We start from the raw sequence: 10,074 nt of genomic DNA, 5'->3' as shown, positions 1-10,074 counted from the left end.
ATATAAACGCATTATTCCCCACGTATATCACCTCACATATGGTTATGGAATAGGGAAGGCGTACGTGAAATGTATGGTTTTCTAAAAGTATATGTATAACATAAGTAAATATAACTCAAATTATATCGTGTTTGGTACCATTTTAATCAGAAATATGTCACGAATGTGATAAAAAAGTTGCGTAAAAAAGATCTACAAATACAAAATTTTTACTTATGCATTAGTATTGTCTAACCGATACGCAATCTTTAATCTTCGCCGAACTACCTCGACTCTCAGTTCTTCTCTCTCACTAACTAACTGTCTTTCTACGTTGAGTAAACTATAAAGAATGTAGTACCGATGCGATAAATGTGACTCTCCGAGCCCGAAGATTTTACATTTATCGAGAGAATACTGAATCTGTTTGAGTTAAAACAAGTATATAATATTGTTAATGAAATAGTTCGGGATGTCCAAGGAAGAAGCGAGAGTCGAAAGTATTGCCCTCTGTTTTCGTAGAAGATAATACAATATTGAAATAATACAGGATTATTATAGAAGTTATTTATAGTTATTTGTAATTATTACTGTGTAAATTCAACACAGTATAGATTCTATATATAACATTAATTAATAATAATATTTACATAATATACACAATATATTATATATATTGCTGAATAAGTTGTAAAACATGAGACTCTATAAAGAAATATTTACTAGAAAGGAACATCTAGACATTAGTCGCAACACTAAAATGAAGAAGCATCTATAACACTGTAAAATGATATCTGCGCTTAAACAAGTAAATATCTAACGATGCCAATTATTCTCAAATTCTTTTATACTTTAAAAGTTGTATTTATACAGAAGTATATTTGTTACTTACAGGTATTGAATTAATAATGAATACTAATATTCATTATTAGTATTCAAATTCTTTGAATATTTGAATCAGATTTGATTCTTTAATATTTGTTCAGAGAGACTGAAATATCTAATATATTAAAATATAGTATATTGAAAGCAAAATATTTATATGGTTCAGTATTTTATATTGGTGGTTTTTACTTAGAGTAATACGAATCATAATAATTCAAAATATGTATGTGCATTGATTTCATCCATATAATTGAATTTTTTAATGTATTTGTAAGAATCCTGTACTATAAGCTTTTAACCGAGATTTACATAATATGAAACAATGTCATATTAATATTAGTAATATATAGTAATGTAATACCATGTTAATAATGTATAGTAATGCATATACTGTGTAATATTAATAAAACATATTTTCTATAAAAAGTTGTTTCTTAATATATTATTTTTTTCACTTATTGTATTTTCTAATTTCTTAAAAAAACTTATTTAACTGAAAGAAAAATTGAGGTGAGGTAGAGATTTTGTATTACATACAGAGTGTCCCAGATTTTTTCGGCCAAACGATGTTAGTATGTTCTACAAGCAAAAATAATAAAAAAATGTTCTATAAACATAGATTAAAAAATGTTTTATTAAAAAATTACAAAAAAGAGATCGAAATAACAATGGATTGATTGGAAATATTTATCTACATTAGTTCCATTTCAATGTGTCGCTCGTTTTTGAAAATACAGCATTGATATCTATGAAAAATTGACCGTACTACGTTACGAATTTCTCCTTCGTTTCCTTTCATTTATGAAATCGTAAATAAAGTAAATTTCCACATATTCTCCATTCGTAAACCTTCGTGGTACGTGACTACTGCGATATCGTACAACTTACTAAACAATATTAGTCCTATTACCATGCAGATTAAGACGATTTGAATTAGCTAACATAGCTTGGATAAGTAAACACAGATAAGAAAGAGGTATAATTACCAAGAGAAACACTACTAATATTTCTACGTTGAACGAAAATTAGTCCGTTGTTATTTCATATTTTTCTTATCATTTTTTAATAAAGCATTTTGGAGCCTATGTTTATATGACATTTTTTCTTTATTTTCGCTCGTAGAATATACTGACACCGTTTGGCCGAAAAACCTAGAATATCCTGTATAACATAAAAATATGTTATGGACAAAATTGGAAATATGAAATATTTTAAGAAAATCTCTTTTTTTAAATATAGGTCTTTCAAATAAAAATATAATACTAAGCATACATGATTTTATAAAGAAAGCTTTACAATAATTAAGATATTCTGTCTTTAATCATTTGCGTACAATCATGATAACTGTTTGACTATTTTCATATATAAAAAGATATTAACATTACTGATTAATGTTGTAGAATAAATACTACACTTTTTATGAATCAATGTAATATTAAGTTTAGCTTCATAACATTTAAATATGCTTTTTCAAATTGAATTCAATAAAAATAAAATGAAGTTTCTCTACTAATTGTCTTTACATTCTAGTAAGTAAATTCGTATAATGTTATATACGTAACTTCCATAAAATATATAAAATCATTTAAGTAGTAGTTTAAAATATAGGAAATATACATTATTAAGTCAATATTTTAATGAACACAGATTATGTATATTTTATGAAGTAAAAAATAAAATTAAGATCGCATAAATCTGTGCAAAATTATTACATCTAGAAAATTAAAATAGAGTCAAAGGAAATCAAATAAATTCAAAACTATAAGAAAGCAGTTGCAACTGATATATCTTCTGTTCTTTTTATGCATAATATTAATTCCAACCTATGTAAATGTACATGTATATTTACATATATCTATGTGAAAAAAGTGTGTAAATAAAAATTAACAATTTATAGTAGAAAGCGTGTTACGTAGACTAAATGCATGCTATTCAGTCAAAGTCAATAATAATACATGAAATTATGTGTTAACAATAAAGTCAAGAAATTTAACGAGTTGTAAGCAATAATTAGCCTTGGAGAATAGAATTCAAGTTTATTACTGTCCAAATAATTATAAGCAAGTTCGAACTTGGTTCCACATAACAGTCATAGTAAAACGATGAATTTTCCGATGCATTGAACTTTTCATCCAGGGTGAAGACTGACCCGGAACGACCCCGAGCACATACCAAGAAATGCCAAGAGACGAAGAGATGATCGAGTAACCAATAAGAGTGCCAGGCATAGCCTCTATCTAGAATCGCCTGTTGGCTGATAGAGCAACTCTTCATATATAGTGCAGTTGAAAAGCGAAGATCAGTCAGAAGCGCGGTCGAAGTGGCACAAATACGAACTGTAGTCTAATATAAACTGGCCAAGGTGCCTTAGATCATAGGCTAGTTTAACGCATTTACACTCGAACTATTTTCATCTGTTATCGTGAGTAACCTTTATCTTTATTCAATTTGTTGCGATTCTATTATTATTCATTTCTTTTTTTCCGGAATCGGTTTAGTGTAACTGGGTAATCTCGACGATTCACATAATGTCTGCGTGCTTATGCTTTAAAAAATGGTACCTAACAATGACTGAAGCACATCGTGATTTAGGATAATTCAGAATTGATGTTGTCTATATCAGTGCTATATCATAACACTTCAAGTTCCTAATCTGGAAACGTTCTGTTTCAGTTATTTCTTTTTAATTTATCTGAGATTTCCTTACAAAGTTTTCTCCGAATTAATAGTGTTTTTGATGGAAAAATCCAAGAGTAACTTTTCAGAATCATACTCATCTGTATCACTTTTAAAGAAACAATTTCTTTTCTTGCATTGCGTATGAGTACATTATGTTTTATGTTATTACTGGGTATAAGCTATATTAGGGTATATGAGATATATGAGGCTATATGAGGCTATAAACGTGTATGAGCTATGATGAGTTAAAATTTTAGATCATACTTCTTGCATAAAGGGTCAAATAATTTTTGTGTTGCATTACTTATTCCTGGCACAACTTTTTTAATGATTTATAGTAGAAAATATATTTTAAAACTTTTTCATAGTCAAAGAATCTAAATGAATGACTATTTTGTAGGTTGATTTAGTCGGTAAAGAATGAGTCAAAATAATGATACTAATGACGTATTAGTGCAAATATGATGATAAATTTTGCAATGGCTACGGACTGACCTAGATTCGATAGTTATTTTTAAAACACCCCGTAACAACAGTGACCGCTGATAACGACGTTACTGTATATCACGATTTCTTTGCGAATGAAAATTTTATCTACGATACTGATCCTCTAAGTGTCATTGAAAGTATAATTATTTGTGCTGTTTATAGTAGAATACAAAAATTATGAAGAAAGTTGCAGTTAGTTTTTTTTGCAAGAATACTATTTGTTACAAAATAATAGAATATTATTTGTTACAAAAACCTCTTTATGGCATACTCCTTAGATTTTATCGAATTTTATTATTTTAGTACAAGGTGTACAATATTCATTTTTCTAGTTTTCTATTTTATTTTGATTATGTTTCTTTTATCCTATTTACTTATTTTAATTCCATTCTCAATCTCCATCACACAAAAATTTTAAATTTATATAACACTGTTGTGTTCAGTCAAACGTTTGTTTTTCACATTTGAATTCAATATTTCCGCTAGAAGTACGATTACGAGTATCGAAAAACTAGAATCATATAATGTTTTGCATTACGAATAATAAGCGCTCTATTTGTTGTACTTCCTTCGAAAGAATTTAAGTTATTACCATAGGCGAGGTATAGGAGTATACGCATCTATGAACATAGAAGATGTTACACAAACTAGAGTTAAAGATACGCAGAGCGAAATTTTAAACCTTGTTTAGATTAACCAAAGTACTTGAATTCAAGCCACCTGGATTCAAGTAGCTTGATGTTTAGTTTATGTTTATTAAATCAAATTATATTGATTCAAGTGGTTTGAATTCAAATATAACTTGAATTCAAGCCGTCATGCAAAAATAATAAAAATGGCGTCAAGGGAGGTGGTGCATGCTGGTTATTTAGTTATGTATTTTCCAAACGAGACATGCACTTTTGACAGTTTCCTTGACGTTCACATATTTACTGATTTACTTAAAATTTATCCTGTATGGTACAATATACATTATGGAACACATCAATTAATGTGTATTTCAAGGCCAGGAAAAGGTGAAAGGATGTCAACTTCACTTGAAGTTTCAGAGCATATTTCAATTCAAGCAATATAACATATTCACATTGGTCGAATTGCCCCAAGTCACTTGTATTCAAGCCACTTGAATGAAAACTTGTCTTGTTCAGATTAGTCAAGTTACTTGAATGCAAGTTATTGGAGACAATGTAAACAATGTGAACGTGTTATATTACTTGACTTGAAATATCCTTTCAAACTTCAAGCGAAGTTGACATTTTTTCATCTTTTCCCTGCCATGAAATACATATTGATTGATGGGTAATTATTTAGAATAAGGGTTTCCTCACCGATTTCTTTGAAACTTTTTTGTATCATGTATCTTGAAACGTGGATCAATTTTTCTAAATGAAATAATTGTCGCTCTCTTTTCGTTTTCGAGATAAAAATTTTTATTTGCTTGAAAATTATGGTGGCAGGCCGAGGGTAGGTAGCAAAAAGGGGATTTGAGTTGGTTAGAGCTAGGGCCAGGAAAAGAGATATTTCGAGTTGGGTTAGAGCTAGGGCCAGTAAAAGAGATGTTTCGAGTTGGTTAGAGCTAGGGCCAGGAAAAGAGATATTTCGAATTGGGTTAGAGCTAGAGCCAGAAAAAGAGATGATTTAAGTTAGATTAGAGCTAGGGCTAGAAAGAATTCGAATTCGGTCGCGCGAGAATGATTCTGTTAAGACCTTTTCGAACCGAACCGGAAAAGAGAGCGACAATTATTTCATTTAGAAAAATTAATCCACGTATTAAGATACATGATATAAAAAGGTTTCAAAGAAATCGGTGAGAAGGTCCTTATTCTAAATAATTACCGATTGATGTATGCCATGGTGTATACTGTACAATACATGGTGTACTGTACATGGTGTATACTATACCTGTCAAAAATGCATGTCTCTTTTGAAAAATACATAATCAAATAATCAGGAAGCACTACGTCTTCCGAAGTCATTTTTATTATTTTTACCTGACAGCTTAAATGTAAGTTACTTTTGAATTCAAACCACTTGAATCCAAGTAACTTGATTTGTGTGAACACAAACTTAACGTCCTTGCTATTTGAATACAAATGGCTTGAATTCAAGCAACCTGAGGGGTTGTTTCTGAACAGCACGGGATAAATTTAAGGGGCGATTCTAGAAACCAAAAAAAGACGAAACTCAAGAATAACGATTGCGCGTTTTAGGCTTCGTTTGTTAGTTATAAGCGTCTAAAAATTTGGTGGAAAGCACTAGGAACGAGCCCGTGCGGAGGACTGACGTAAGGGAGGGAAGAGATCACTCAATGTCGACCAGCCAATCGGAAAATTCACGACGCTCATCAAGGCTACAGAATCCAAAATTCAGTTAAAATTGATGGGTATCATAGAATAACGTTAATTTTGTCTATTCATTGCAATCCATAGGCCAACTCAAAACACTCAATATGAGATAGAAAGAGTTAAAATATGTCCACCTTTATCTAACCTATGTGTTCATTTCACACATCCACACATTCACACATCACAATTCTCTCATCCGCGAACATTGAAACATCATACGAGGGTATCGTTGAATAACACTAAACCTGCCTACTCTTTACAATCCAGAGGATAAGTCAAAACACGCCCTATGAAGTTTCTAAGTAGAAAGGGTAAATGTGCCTACTCTCCGATTAATCTTCTGATCCAAATCCACACACGATTAGAAGTCTTGGCGTAGAATTTGGAGGAAAACCACGCACACGACGGGATACCGTAAGGAAAGAACTATATTTATAGGAAAACTCAGCACATATCACGAATATTCGCGCAGACGTTCGATGCGAAGGTCTGCCAGAAAACAAACTGCGGCTTCTTGAAAAATTCGTCGAGGACCCCCCACAACATCTAGTGTGAATTTGAGAACAGGAGCTAAACTCACTCAATTAGTCCAGGCAGAGCCTACTCTAACGGTGTTGGGACCCTCAAACCACTATCAAGGGGTGCGCCTGCATCTGGATCTGCAGGCGCCGAGCCTAGAAAAACCCGCACCGTCACCTTCTTACAGGATCATCCGGAGCCCCCACAACATCTGGTGTTGTTTGATACCTGAGTCTTCCTCCAAAGGTCCTTAGCTTTACTGAAGGCTTAGACTCTCCGAAAACCGAGTCCATCCGCGAAGAAAGTTCTTCAATGCTCTGGTTGACATTCAAATTCCTGGTTTTTGAATCGCGCTCGGCATTTACGCTTATTGCACTAATCGCCAGCAGTCTTTGCTTTCCTGACGGAGTGTTATCAAAATTTGATACAGGTAGAGGTATTTTCTTGATCTTTTAATAAACGGAATTTCAAATCATCAATCGGTTTTCAAATCTATTGGAATTTCAATCATCAAATTGTTTTTTCATAGTTTTGTCGTTAGATGGCTTCAGCTACACAGTTAGTGTGTGTGTCAATAGTACTTGCGTGTTCCTACATATGAGAATTCCAGATATGCAGAAAAATTATACTGAGCTTCTTCGTTTTACTATTTACAATATATTTGCTCAACTATTTACAGAGGTACAAGATTAATAAACTAAAATGAAATAATCGGAAATCAAACTGTTCGATTAAATAAAAGTGCCACAGGTTTTTAAACTTTATCCAAATACGTCTAGCCACTTCGAGCGCTGGACCCAGAAGAAAAGGAAAAGAAAAAACTGTTACTAAACCGAGCGCGTTACACTAAGTGTCGTCGTATGTGCCTTAAGCTACGTTTACAATATAGAGGGTGTCCTACGTAACACTTTTCAGGATTTTTCAAGTACTTGCGATAATCTGACAAAAAAATGTTTTAAGCAAAAGTAGATCAGTCTTTGATTGGCTATACGTTGCAATAAAAAAAGTTCGAAAAATTTTTTTTGTATTATTATTGTCAAGACCACCATTTTCTTAAATGGCACTTCGTATTTTTAACTTAACAGTCTTATAACCCGTTTCAAGACGAATTTAACAATCTAGTATATCATGACTTTCGGATGATCTTGAAGGCAAGGAAATGAAAATTTCGACAAAAAATGACAATCTGCTTGAATGGGTGATAACAACTTGTGTTTATTATTAAGATTCGAAATTACGTTAAGGGGGCAGACTCCTTCGGGGCCTACTCCGAATCGATCGAAGCGCTGTTGCGAAAAAACGGGCATTAGTGAAAACATATAATTTATACATGCGACATTTGATAATGTGGCATCTAGCGTTATCCTGTTGAATTACAAATGAGAAGTGCGAAGATATAATTGCCAAATCGCATCGTAGGAAAGTTCTGTCACACTGTTGCCACATCAATTACAATTTTATGCATCAGTAAATCTCTACTGAATACGCCTTGAGCCGATATTTTGCTTCATACGGAATATAGAAAAGGACGGTGCGAACGAGAAAGAAAGAGTATCACGAATGAAGCAATACATATGTGCCCAAAATTATGAAAGTGGTCTAAGAAACAACATTTTCGTATGAGATTCACACAAAATTTCACATTTATAATAAATGTTCATTAATCAAGACTAATTATAATGTTACGTAATATAAAAATATTTTCTAATTTATTTAAATGTAATCCTTTCAATATCCCAAAATAAGAAATATACAATTTAGACCACTTTCATAATTATGGGCATATATATATACTAATATGTGAAATCCTAAAACTTATATATATAGAATAAATAATTCATTAAATTCATGCTATTCATTCAATCATTCATTCATACTTTTTAAGAAATAAACAAACGAAATTATTTTAATTTTTTTTATTTAAAAATAAAAATGTTATGAGTGGTATAATTGTAATCTGTGAAAAGGTATACAAAAATTAGAATTATTTAAAATAAAAATTGAAAACTAAAAAAATTAAAAGCTACTACGAGATTCGAACCAGGCACCTACAGATTATGAGGGAATGCCTAATTCACACTCAACTACGGTACTTTCTTGTAAAATTAGTGGATTAAACTATACCTTCTGGAACAATTCCAATTGTTTGTTTATAGTAAATAATAATTATTGAAGAATAATGATTTGTAAATCACCTGTACTTGCTACATTTTCATCGATCAAGAGTCACTCACACTGAACCTCTCGTACTGGTTCCAACGAGTGCAAGACGTTGCGAGTATTCATTAGCAATGTTATAATTTATATATTTAGTGAACAATAAACAACATGTATCATAATATAATGACAATAACATTATAGGGGTATATATTTTTCGTAAAACCACTCGTTTCAGGGCCCAATTTCGCACAAAATGCAGTTTAACTAGGAATGTTATTATTTTGTTTATAACGTAAAAATTCAAAATTCTATTTTAGCCGTATTTTGTGTTTTGGTTCATAGTATTTGCATATAAATTTGCAAAACGTTCGATCAGCATGTTGTCAGTGAAAACAACGACAATATACTATTTTTTAATATATTTTTTAAATAAATGGATTCGTCGTTCAAAAATACACAATCGCCCCATTTATATCATTTTGCTATACGCACTAGTTTTGGAGATATTAAACGAAATATGTTTTCCACCCCCAACTTTGGGGGTGGTTTTAACACCCTTTAGATGAATTAGAAGCAATAAAAAAAAATACGTGTCGAATATTTTCTGCTATTCTACAATCCTACAAAGTTTCATCAAAATCGGAGACTTTCACCTCGCGATGTTCCCTTATTAGTAAGAATCAAAATGTCGGCTGGAGTTGGATTCGTTCAAGTTTTCCTGATGGGCAGAATTGTAATATGTACATACATATATGTGGCAACAGCGTGACGAAACTTTCAATACGTTTTGGCAACTAAGCCTTTCTTGCGTCTGTATTCGTGTATTTGATGAACACGCCATTCAGCTGTCAAATTCTAGATTACATTTACCGACTGATCTGTATTTTTATCGATGCTGATGGTAATATGACCCAATTGATTGAGATATACCATTAACGCTTCTAACGGCAAATCGTTGAACTATTTTTGTGTCAAAACGGGTGCACAACGAAAATTACGCTTTACGCCTTCAAGAAGT

The 10,074-nt window shown here is 31.7% G+C and overlaps 1 protein-coding gene across 1 annotated transcript in view; it reads left to right on the top strand.

The window, feature by feature from the left end:
- The first annotated feature begins 3,200 nt into the window (after positions 1 to 3,200).
- The window catches only part of LOC143176963 (peroxidase), a 68,571-nt gene continuing 61,697 nt past the window's right edge, over positions 3,201 to 10,074 (top strand). The window contains exon 1 of the mRNA XM_076374650.1: positions 3,201 to 3,286. The gene's annotated coding sequence lies outside the window, so the exon portion shown is untranslated. The remainder of the gene's footprint in view (positions 3,287 to 10,074) is intronic.

The sequence above is a fragment of the Calliopsis andreniformis genome, chromosome 3 (assembly GCF_051401765.1).
Source record: "Calliopsis andreniformis isolate RMS-2024a chromosome 3, iyCalAndr_principal, whole genome shotgun sequence".
In the NCBI taxonomy this organism is placed as follows: domain Eukaryota; kingdom Metazoa; phylum Arthropoda; class Insecta; order Hymenoptera; family Andrenidae; genus Calliopsis; species Calliopsis andreniformis.
Note: the sequence above shows the minus strand (reverse complement) of the source record. Positions and strands in the feature narration are given on the sequence as shown.